The sequence below is a fragment of the Phocoena phocoena genome, chromosome 20 (genome assembly GCF_963924675.1).
Source record: "Phocoena phocoena chromosome 20, mPhoPho1.1, whole genome shotgun sequence".
NCBI classification, from domain to species: domain Eukaryota; kingdom Metazoa; phylum Chordata; class Mammalia; order Artiodactyla; family Phocoenidae; genus Phocoena; species Phocoena phocoena.
The window spans coordinates 59003885-59016160 of record NC_089238.1 but is presented as its reverse complement, the minus strand read 5'-3'; the positions used below and the strand labels follow the sequence as shown (position 1 = coordinate 59016160).

The following is a 12276-nucleotide window of genomic DNA, read 5'->3' as shown; positions in this document are numbered from 1 at the left end:
GGTTCATCAAGTATACTTACCATGTGATCTGGCAATCTCCCTTCTGGGTGCACACCCAAAGGAATTGAAACCAGGGTCTCAAAGACATACTTGTACGCCCACGTTCATCGCGGCACTATTCACAACGGCTACGACATGGAACAAACCCAGCTATCCACTGACAGATGAATGGATAAAGAAAAGGTGGCGTATATACCTGATACATACTGATAGATGCTAGAGCATGGATGAACCTTAAGGACGTTATGCTAAATGAAATAAGACAAATACTGTACAGTTCCACTTATAGGAGGTACTGTGAGTAGTCAAAATCAGAGAGACAGAAAATATAACGGTGGTCACCTGGGGTGTGGGGGGTGGAATGGGTGCTGAAATTCCGGCCTCGGAGGCCAGACCTGGGGAGAAAACTTGGGTTGATTGTGTGGAGACAGCCTGGGTGGTAGGGCTGCGATCTGGCACAGCTGAGGGTGTACGCAGAGGAAGCCTGGGTTGCCTTGGAGGCCGGGCACCGTTGTTTGGGGGGTGCCTGAGAGGGGGAGCGGGACCTGCAATCGTGGCCTTTTCCCCTGCGTGTGTGATCGCCAACTGCACGGGCTCCAGGAGGCGTCGTGAGCCACCTCCACTCCCGTCGCATACTCCCGGGGTGTGCCTAAGCTGCCGCCACCGTCGAGAAACCCAGGACTGGTCGCCAGCCGCCACATCTGCACACCCCTAGCAAGGGGATTAACCGCCAGCACACACTGAGGAAAGAGCTGACAGGCATCCACGCTGAAAGCAGCCCTGGTACCAGATACGTTAAACCCACGAGAGCTACACAGGGATGCCCCCACGTGTCAACAGCCCTCCAAAACCACAGCTGAAAATTGTCTCTCCTGAACGCACAGAGTAAGAGAAATAAGAAGAGGAACCGCTCCAGTTAAAAGACCAAGAGAATGCTGCTGCAAGAAGCAACAACACAGACCGCTTCACTCCAGCAGACACTGAGTTCAAAAAGGAAAGTAAGGAATTAAGAAAGGCCATCGGGGACTTCCCTGGTGGCGCAGTGGTTAAGAATCCGCCTGCCGATGCAGGGGACACAGGTTCGAGCCCTGGTCCGGGAAGATCCCACATGCCGCGGAGCACCCAAGCCCGTGTGCCACAGCTACTGAGCCTGCGCTCTAGAGCCCGCGAGCCACAACTATTGAGCCCATGCACCACAACTACTGAAGCTCGCGTGCCTAGAGCCCATACTCTGCAACAAGAGAAGCCACCGCAATGAGAAGCCTGCACACCGCAACGAAGAGTAGCCCTCGCTCGCTGCAACTAGAGAAAGCCCGTGCGCAGCAACGAAGACCCAACGCAGCCAATAAATAAATACTTTTTTTTAAAAAAAAAGAAAGGCTATCGACAGAAATGCAGAGTACTATAAAAAAGAAACAAACTGAAGGGTACCAAAAAAAATTAGAAAACTCATTTGCAGAGACAAAAGCTGAGCTAAAGGCAATGAACAGCAGTATTAATAATGCAGAAGAATGAATAAGTGAAGGTAGACCAATGGAAATGAGGAAATGACCCAATCAGAAAAGCAGAAAGCCAAATGGAAAAAAAAAAAGCAATATAAGAGGCCTATGGGAGAATATAAAGTGTGCCAATCAACACATAATAGGGATTCCAGAATGGAAAGAAAGAGAAAAGGCTACCACAAATGTATCTGAAGAAATGACGGCTGAAAACTTTCCAAATCTAAAGAAGGAAACATATCCAGGTAGAGGAAGCACAGGGGGTCCCAAACCAGGTAAACCCACACAAACCTACAGCAAGACATACTATAATAAAAATGGCAAAAGTTGGGCTTCCCTGGTGGCACAGTGGTTGAGAATCCACCTGCCAATGCAGCGGACATGGGTTCGAGCCCTGGTCTGGGAGGATTCCACATGCCGCGGAGCAACTGGGCCTGGGAGCCACAACTCAGCCTGCGCGTCTGGAGCCTGTGCTCCGCAACAAGAGAGGCCGCGATAGTGAGAGGCCCACGCACCGCGATGAAGGGTGGCCCCCGCTTACCACAACTAGACAGAAACCCTCGCACAGAAACGAAGATCCAACACAGCAAAAGTAAATAAATTAATTAATAAACTCCTACCCCCAACATCTTCAAAAAAAAAAAATGGCAAAAGTTAAAGATTAAGAGAGGATTCTAAAGGCAGCAAGAGAAAAACAAAGAGTTAGTGACAAGGGAACCCCCATTAGGCTATCAGCTGATTTCTCTACAGAAACGCTGCGGGCCAGAAGGGAGTGGCAAGACAGTCAAAGTCCTGGAAGGGAAAAATCTGCAACCTAGGACATTCTACCCAGCAAGATTATCATTTAGAATAAAGGAGAGAGAAAGAATTTCTCAGACAAGCAAACACTAAAAGAATACTAAACCTATCCTAAAGGAAATACTGAAAGGTCTTCTCTAAGTAGAACAGAACTAAGAGTCTACAGGAAAGAGAAAAATCACAATTGGAAAATAAACCACTTAAATAAGCCAGTACACACATTTTTTAAAAATCAAAAAATTTCTGTGAAACTGAATAACCAGAATGAACAGCAAAAGGGTGAACATGAAGATGTAAAAAGGGACGTCAAAATCATACAATGTGGGGGAAGGGGAGGAAGCAAATGTAGACTTTTTTTCATTTCCTAGAATGTGTTTGAGCCTATATGACTACCAGTCTAGGGCAAGCAGATATAGGAAGGGGTTAACATACTTGAAAACCAGGGCAACCACCAAAAACATACAATAGCCTCACAAAAACCAAAAAGAAGAGGACATAAGTATAATTCAAGAGAAAATCATCGGGGAACTCCCTGGCGGTCCAGTGCCTTAGGACTCTGAGCTCTCACTGCCAAGGGCCCGGGTTCAGTCCCTGGTAGGGGAACTAAGATCCCTCAAGCCGCATGGACAAAAAAAAATCATCAAACCACAAAAGGAGAAACAAAAAGTTGTCAATAATTACCTTAAAATGTCAATGGACTAAAAGCTCCAATCAAAAGACACAGAGTGGCAGATTGGATTAAAAAAAAAAGAGCCTACAGTATGCTGCCTACAGGAGACCCACTTTAGGGCAAAGGACACACACAGAGTGAAAGTGAGGGGATGGAAAAGGATATTTCATGCAAACAAATGACAAGAAAGTGGGGGTCGCAATACTCATATCAGACAAAATAGACTTCAAAACAAAAGTCATAAAGAAAGATAAAGAAGGACGCTATATACTAATAAAGGATGAACACAAGGAGAGGATATTACACTCGTCAACATATATGCTCCTTATATAGGAGCACTCAAATATGTAAAACAAATAACAAACATAAAGACAGAAACTGACAGGAATACAATAATAGTATTGAGGCCCCACTCAGGGCCTCTAGACAGAGAATCAGTGAGGCAAGAGAGATCCCCAATGATAAAACAGAACAGTAAGACTTAACTGACATTACACCCAAAACAACCAGAATACACATTCCTTTCAGGGCACATGGAACATTATACAGGACTGACCACATACGAGGGCACAAAATAAGCCTCAACAAATTTCAGAGTACAGAAATTATATCAAGCATCTTCTCTGACCACAATGGCATGCAACTAGCAATTAACCACAGAGGAAGAAATGAGAGCTCTTTCACGTGGTGCCTTGCATGCAGCCGGCCACTTAAGGATGAAGCTGAAGATTTCTTTCCTGGCCACTGGCTGCCAGAAACTCATTGAAGTGGATGATGAATGAAAACTTTGTACCTTTTATGAGAATCCTATGGCCAAAGAAGTTGCTGCTGACACTCTGGGTGAAGCACGGAAGGGTTACGTGGTCCGAATCAGTGGTGGGCATGACAAACAGCGTTTCCCCATAAAGCAGGGTGTCTTAACCCGTGGCCGCGAACACCTGCTACTGAATAAGGGACATTCCTGTTACAGACCAAGGAGGACTGGAGAAAGAATTCACAAATCTGTATGGGGTTGCACTGTGGATGCCAATCTGAGTGGTCTCAATTTGGTCTCCATAAAAAAAGGGAGAAAAATATTACCGGACTCACTGATACTACCGTGCCTCGTTGCCTGGGGCCCAAAGAGGAAAAGCAGAGGGGCTTCCCCAGTGGCGCAGTGGTTAAGAATCCGCCTGCCTGGGGCTTCCCTGGTGGCGCAGTGGTTGGGAATCTGCCTGCCGATGCAGGGGACGTGGGTTCGTGCCCCAGTCTGGGAGGATCCCACGTGCTGCAGAGCGGCTGGGCCTGTGAGCCATGGCCGCTGAGCCTGCGCATCCAGAGCCTGTGCTCCACAATGGGAGAGGCCACAACAGTGAGAGGCCCGCGTACAACAACAACAAAAAAAAAAAAGAATCCGCCTGCCAACGCTTGGGACACAGGTTTGAGCCCTGGGCCAGGAAGATCCCACATGCCTCGGAGCAACTAAGCCCCCGAGCCACAACTACTGAGCCTGTGCTCTAGAGCCCCCGAGCCACAACTACTGAGCCTGTGCTCTAGAGCCCACGAGCCACAACTACTGAGCCTGCGTACCTAGAGCCCGCGAGCCACAACTACTGAGCCCACGTGCTGCAACTACTGAAGCCCACACACCTAGACCCCCGTGCTCCACAACAAGAGAAGCCACCTCAATGAGAAGCCCACGCACCACAACAAAGAGTAGCCCCCACTCGCCACAACTAGAGAAAGCCCACGTGCAGCAACGAAGACCCAGCACAGCCAAAAAATAAAAAATCAATCAATAAAAAAAGCTAGCAGAATCCACAAACTTTTCAGTCTCTCCAAAGAAGATGATGTCCACCAGGATGTTGTGAGAAACCCCTAAACAAAGGTAAGAAATCTAGGACCAAAGCACACAAGATTCAGTGTCTTTTTACTCCATGTGTTCTGCAACACAAATGTCGGTGTATTGCTCCGAAGAAACAGCATTCTCGGAAAACTAAGGCAGAGGCTCTGCAGAATGTGCTGAGCTCTTCGGCAAGAGAATGAAGAAGGCCAAAGGAAAATGCCGGGAACAGACTGTCAAGAGATGGAGGCTGTCCTCTCTCAGAGCTCCTACCTCTGAGTCCAGTCAAAAATGAGATGTTCCGACTTCCCTGGTGGCGCAGTGGTTCAGAATCCGCCTGCCAACACGGGGGACAGGGGTTCGAGCCCTGGTCTGGGAAGATCCCACATGCCGCAGAGCAACTAAGCCCATGCGCCACAACTACTGAGCCTGCGCTCTAGAGCCCGCGAGCCACAACTACTGAGCCTGCGTGCCACAGCTACTAAGCCTGCACTCTAGAGCCCGTGCGCCACAACTACTGAGCCCATGTGCCATAACTACTGAAGCCCGCATGCCTAGAGCCTGTGCTCTGCAACGAGAAGCCACTGCAATGAGAAGCCTGTGCACTGCAACAAAGAGTAGCCCCTGCTCATCACAACTAGAGAAAGCCTGTGCACAGCAATGAAGACCCAGTGCAGCCAAAAATAAAGTAAATAAATAAATTTTTTTAAAAAAATGAGATGTTCTAGGAGTTCACTGGTGGCGCAGTGGTAAAGAATCCGCCTTCCAGTGCAGGGGATGTGGGTTCAATCTCTGGTCGGGGAACTAAGATCTCACATGCCACAGAGCAACTAAGCCCACACACCACAGCTACTGAGCTTGCGCGTCCCGGAGCCCATGCGCCACGACTAGAGAGCCCATGTGCCACTAGAGAGAAGCCCGTGCGCTGCAACAAAGATCCCGCGTGCCACAACCGAGACCTGATGCAGCCAAATAAATAAAATAAAAATTTAAAACAAGAAATAAAACTGAGAAAATATTCATTATCTAACATGAAATTAACCAAATTTTTTAAAAAATGAGATGTTCTAACAAATAAGATCAGACATTAGAAAAAAAGAAATGGGAAAAAAACGATAACAACACGCTACTCAAAAACAAATGGGTTAATGATGAAATCAAAGAGGAAATTTAAAAATACCTTGAAAAAATGAAAATACAACCATACAAAAATAAAAAAAAAAAAAGGAAAACAGAACCATCCAAAGCTATGGGATGCAGCAAAAGCAGTTGTTACAGGGAAGTTCATAACAGTACAGGCCTTCCTCTAAAAACAAGAAAAACCTCAAACAACCTAACCTACCACTTAAAAGAATTAGGAAAAGAAGAACAAAGAAAACCGAAATTCAGCACAAGGAAGGAAACGGTAAAGATCAGAGAAGAAAGAAATAAAACAGAGATTAAAAAAATAGAAACAAATCAATAAAACTAAGAGTTGGTTCTTTGGAAGGATAAACACGATGGACAAACCTCTGGCCAGGACCACCAAAAAGAAAAGAGAGAGAACCCAAATAAAATAAGAAATGAAAAAGGAAACGTAACAACTGATGCCACAGAAATATAAAAAAGTGTAAGGGAAACTACTATGAACAAGGGTATGCCAACAAATTCAACAACCTAGAAGAAACTGGCAAGTTCCTAGAAACATACAGCCCACCGAAACTGTGTCAGGAAGAAATAGATAATTTGAACAGACTGAGCACTAGAAGTGAAACAGAACCTGTAATTTAAAACAACTCCCTACAAACACAAGTCCAGGACCAGATGGCCCCACAGGTGAATTCCACCAAACATACAGAAAAGAACTTCCACTGACCCTTCTAAAACTCTTGCCAAAAAAATGGAAGAGGAGGGAACACTCCCAAAGACATGCTATGAAGCCACCATCACCCTGGTAACAAAACCAGACAAAGACACCACCAAAAAGGAAAGTTACAGGCCAGTATCTCTGAAGAATATAGATGCAAAAATTCTCAAAATATTAGCAAACCGAATCCAACAACACATAAAAAAGATCATACACCATGACCAAGTGTGATTCATCGCAAGTTCACAAGGATGGTTCAACGTATGGAAATCACTGCGGTACACCACATAAGCAAAAACCAAATGGTCATCTCGACAGATGCAGAAAAAAGCATTTAACAAGAGTCAGGGAAGGAGGGGAAGATGGCGGAAGAGTAAGACGCGGAGATCACCTTCCTCCTCACGGATACACCAGAATACATCTACACGTGGAACAACTACAGAACACCTACTGAAAGCTGGCAGAAGACCTCAGACCTCCCAAAAGGCAAGAAACTCCCCACGTACCTGGGTAGGGCAAAAGAAAAAAAGAAAAAACAGAGACAAAAGGATAGGGACGGGCCCTGCACCAGTGGGAGGGGGCCGTGAAGGAGGAAAGCTTTCCACACACTAGGAGCCCCTTCGCGGGTGGAGACTGCGGGAGGCGGAGGGGGGGAGCTTCGCAGCCACGGAGGAGAGCGCAGCAACAGGGGTGCAGGGGGCAAAGCAGAGAGACTCCCCGCACAGAGGATCGATGCCGACCAGCACTCACCAGCCCGAGAGGCTTGTCTGCTCACCCGCCGGGGCGGGCGGGGCTGCGAGCTGAGGCTCGGGCTCCGGTCGGAGCGCAGGGAGAGGACTGGGGTTGGCGGCGTGAACACAGCCTGCAGGGAGTTAGTGCACCACGGCTGGCCGGGAGGGAGTCTGGGGAAAAGTTTGGACCTGCCGAAGAGGCAAGAGACTCTTTCTTCCCTCTTTATTTCCTGGTGTGCGAGGAGAGGGATTCAGAGCGTTGCTTAAAGGAGCTCCAGAGACGGGCGCAAGTCACGGCTAACAGCGTGGACCCCAGAGACGGGCATGAGACGCTAAGGCTGCTGCCGCCACCAAGAAGCCTGTGTGCAAGCACAGGTCACTGTCCACACACCCCTTTCGGGGAGCCTGTGCAGCCCGCCACTGACAGGGTCCCGGGATCCAGGGACAACTTCCCCGGGAGAACGCACAGTGCGCCTCAGGCTGGTGCAACGTCACGCCGGTCTCTGCCGCCGCAGGCCCGCCCCACACTCCGTGCCCTCCCTCAGCCCCGGCCTGAGTGAGCCAGAGCCCCCGAATCAGCGGCTCCTTTAACCCCCGTCCTGCCTGACCGAAGAACAGATGCCCTCAGGCGACCTACACGCAGAGGCGGGGCCAAATCCAAAGCTGAACCCCGGCAGCTGTGCGAACAAAGAAGAGAAAGGGAAATCTCTCCCAGCAGCCTCAGAAGCAGCGGATTAAAGCTCCACAATCAACCTGATGTACCTGCATCTGTGGAATACATGAATAGACAACGAATCATCCCAAATCGAGGAGGTGGACTTCGAGAGCAAGATTTATGATTTTTTCCCCTTTTCCTCTTTTTGGGAGTGTGTATGTGTATGCTTCTGTGAGAGATTTTGTCTGCATAGCTTTGCTTCCACCATTTGTCCTAGGGTTCTATCCGTCCGTTTTTTTTTTCTTAATAATTATTTTTAAATTTAATAACTTTATTATATTTTACTTTATTTTATTGTACTCTATCTTCTTTCTTTCTTTCTTTTTTCCTTCCTTCCCCCCTTCCTTCCCTCCTCCCACTGTCCGTCCCTCCCTCCTTTCTTTCTTTCCTTCTTTTCCTTCCTTCCTTCCTTCCTTCCTTCCTTCCTTTCTTTCTACTTCTACCAATTCTTTCTCTCTACCTTTTCTGCCTTTTATTCTGAGCCGTGTGGATGAAAGGCTCTTGGTGCTGCAGCCAGGAGTCAGAGCTGGGGCTCTGAGGTGGGAGAGCCAACTTCAGTACACTGGTCCACAAGAGACCTCCCAGCTCCACATAATATCAAATGGCGAAAATCTCCCAGAGATCTCCATCTCAACACCAGCACCCAGCTTCACTCAATGACCAGCAAGCCACAGTGCTGGACAACCTATGCCAAACAACTAGCAAGACAGGAACACAACCCCACCCATTAGCAGAGAGGCTGCCTAAAATCATAATTAGTCCACAGACACCCCAAAACACACCACCAGACGTGGACCTGCCCACCAGAGAGACAAGATCCAGCCTCATCCACCAGAACACAGGCACTAGTCCCCTCCACCAGGAAGCCTACACAACCCACTGAACCAACCTTAGCCACTGGAGACAGACACCAAAAACAACAGGAACTACGAACCTGCAGCCTGCAAAAAGGAGACCCCAAACACAGTAAGATAAGCAAAATGAGAAGACAGAAAAACACACAGCAGATGAAGGAGCAAGGAAAAAACCCACCAGACCTAACAAATGAAGAGGAAATAGGCAGTCTACCTGAAAAAGAATTCAGAATAATGAGAGTAAAGATGATCCAAAATCTTGGAAATAGAATAGACAAAATGCAAGAAACATTTAACAAGGACCTAGAAGAACTAAAGATGAAACAAGCAATGATGAACAACACAATAAATGAAATGAAAAATACTCCAGATGGGATCAATAGCAGAATAACTGAGGCAGAAGAACGGATAAGTGACCTGGAAGATAAAATAGTGGAAATAACTACTGCAGAGCAGAATAAAGAAAAAAGAATGAAAAGAACTGAGGACAGTCTCAGAGACCTCTGGGACAACATTAAACACACCAACATTCGTATTATAGGGGTTCCAGAAGAAAAAGAGAAAAAGAAAGGGACTGAGAAAATATTTGAAGAGATTATAGTTGAAAACTTCCCTAATATGGGAAAGGAAATAGTTAATCAAGTCCAGGAAGCACAGAGAGTCCCATACAGGATAAATCCAAGGAGAAATACGCCAAGACACATATTAATCAAACTGTCAAAAATTAAATACAAAGAAAGCATATTAAAAGCAGCAAGAGAAAAACAACAAATAACACACAAGGGAATCCCCATAAGGTTAACAGCTGATCTCTCAGCAGAAACCCTACAAGCCAGAAGGGAGTGGCAGGACATACTGAAAGTGATGAAGGAGAAAAACCTGCAACCAAGACTACTCTACCCAGCAAGGATCTCATTCAGATTTGATGGAGAAATTAAAACCTTTACAGACAAGCAAAAGCTGAGAGAGTTCAGCACCACCAAACCAGCTTTACAGCAAATGCTAAAGGAACTTCTCTAGACAAGAAACACAAGAGAAGATAAAGACCTACAATAATGAACCCAAAACAATTAAGAAAATGGGAATAGGAACATACATATCGATAATTACCTTAAATGTAAATGGACTAAATGCTCCCACCGAAAGACACAGATTGGCTGAATGGATACAAAAACAAGACCCATATATATGCTGTCTACAAGAGACCCATTTCAGACCTAGAGACACATACAGACTGAAAGTAAGGGGATGGAAAAAGATATTCCATGCAAATGGAAACCAAAAGAAAGCTGGAGTAGCAATTCTCATATCAGACAAAATAGACTTTAAAATAAAGACTATTAGAAGAGACAAAGAAGGACACTACATAATGACCAAGGGATCGATCCAAGAAGAGGATATAACAATTGTAAATATTTATGCACCCAACACAGGAGCACCTCAATACATAAGGCAAATACTAACAGCCATAAAAGGGGAAATCGACAGTAACACATTCATAGTAGGGGACTTTAACACCCCACTTTCACCCATGGACAGATCATCCAAAATGAAAATAAATAAGGAAACAGAAGCTTTAAATGATACATTAAACAAGATGGACTTAATTGATATTTATAGGACATTCCATCCAAAAACAACAATACACACTTTTCTCAAGTGCTCATGGAACATTCACCAGGATAGATCATATCTTGGGTCACAAATCAAGCCTTGGTAAATTTAAGAAAATTGAAATTGTATCAAGTATCTTTTCCGACCACAACGCCATGAGACTAGATATCAATTACAGGAAAAGATCTGTAAAAAATACAAACACATGCAGGCTAAACAATACACTACTTAATAACGAAGTGATCACTGAAGAAATCAAAGAGGAAATCCAAAAATACCTAGAAACAAATGACAATGGAGACACGACAACCCAAAATCTATGGGATGCAGCAAAGGCAGTTCTAAGAGGGAAGTTTATAGCAATACAAGCCCACCTTAAGAAACAGAAAACATCTCGAATAAACAACCTAACCTTGCACCTAAAGCAATTAGAGAAAGAAGAAAAAAAAACCCAAAGTTAGCAGAAGGAAGGAAATCACAAAAATCAGATCAGAAATAAATGAAAAAGAAATGAAGGAAACAATAGCAAAGATCAATAAAACTAAAAGCTGGTTCTTTGAGAAGATAAACAAAATTGATAAACCATTAGCCAGACTCATCAAGAAAAAAAGGGAGAAGACTCAAATCAATAGAATTAGAAATGAAAAAGGAGAAGTAACAACTGACACTGCAGAAATACAAAAGATCATGAGAGATTACTACAAGCAACTCTATGCCAATAAAGTGGACAACCTGGAAGAAATGGACAAATTCGTAGAAATGCACAACCTGCCAAGACTGAATCGGGAAGAAATAGAAAATATGAACGGACGAATCACAAGCACTGAAATTGAAGCTGTGATTAAAAATCTTCCAACAAACAAAAGCCCAGGACCAGATGCCTACACAGGCGAATTCTATCAAACATTTAGAGAAGAGCTAACACCTATCCTTCTCAAACTCTTCCAAAATATAGCAGAGGGAGGAACACTCCAAAATTCATTCTACGAGGCCACCATCACCTTGATACCAAAACCAGACAAGATGTCACAAAGAAAGAAAACTACGGGCCAATATCACTGGTGAACATAGATGCAAAAATCCTCAACAAAATACAAGCAAACAGAATCCAACAACACGTTAAAAGGATCATACACCATGATCAAGCGGGGTTTATTCCAGGAACGCAAGGATTCTTCAATATACGCAAATCAGTGTGATACACCATATTAACAAACTGAAGGAGAAAAACCATATGATCATCTCAATAGATGCAGAGAAAGCTTCTGACAAAATTCAACACCCATTTACGATAAAAACCTTGCAGAAAGTAGGCATAGAGGGAACTTTCCTCAACATAATAAAGGCCATATATGACAAACCCACAGCCAACATCATCCTCAATGCAGAAAAACTGTAAGCATTTCCACTAAGATCAGGAGGAAGACAAGGTTGCCCACTCTCACCACTCTTATTCAACATAGTTTTGGAAGTTTTAGCCACAGCAATCAGAGAAGAAAAGGAAATAAAAGGAATCCAAATCGGAAAAGAAGAAGTAACGCTGTCACTGTTTGCAGATGACGTGATACTATACGTACAGAATCCTAAAGATGCTACCAGAAAACTACTAGAGCTAATCAATGAATTTGGTAAAGTTGCAGGATACAAAATTAATGCACAGAAATCTCTGGCATTCCTATACACTAATGATGAAAAATCTGAAAATGAAATCAAGAAAACACTCCCAT

The 12276-nt window shown here is 44.9% G+C and overlaps 1 pseudogene; it reads left to right on the top strand.

The window, feature by feature from the left end:
• Positions 1-3683: 3683 nt before the first annotated feature.
• On the top strand, positions 3684-5084 carry LOC136140658 (small ribosomal subunit protein eS6-like; annotated as a pseudogene).
• Positions 5085-12276: the final 7192 nt, after the last annotated feature.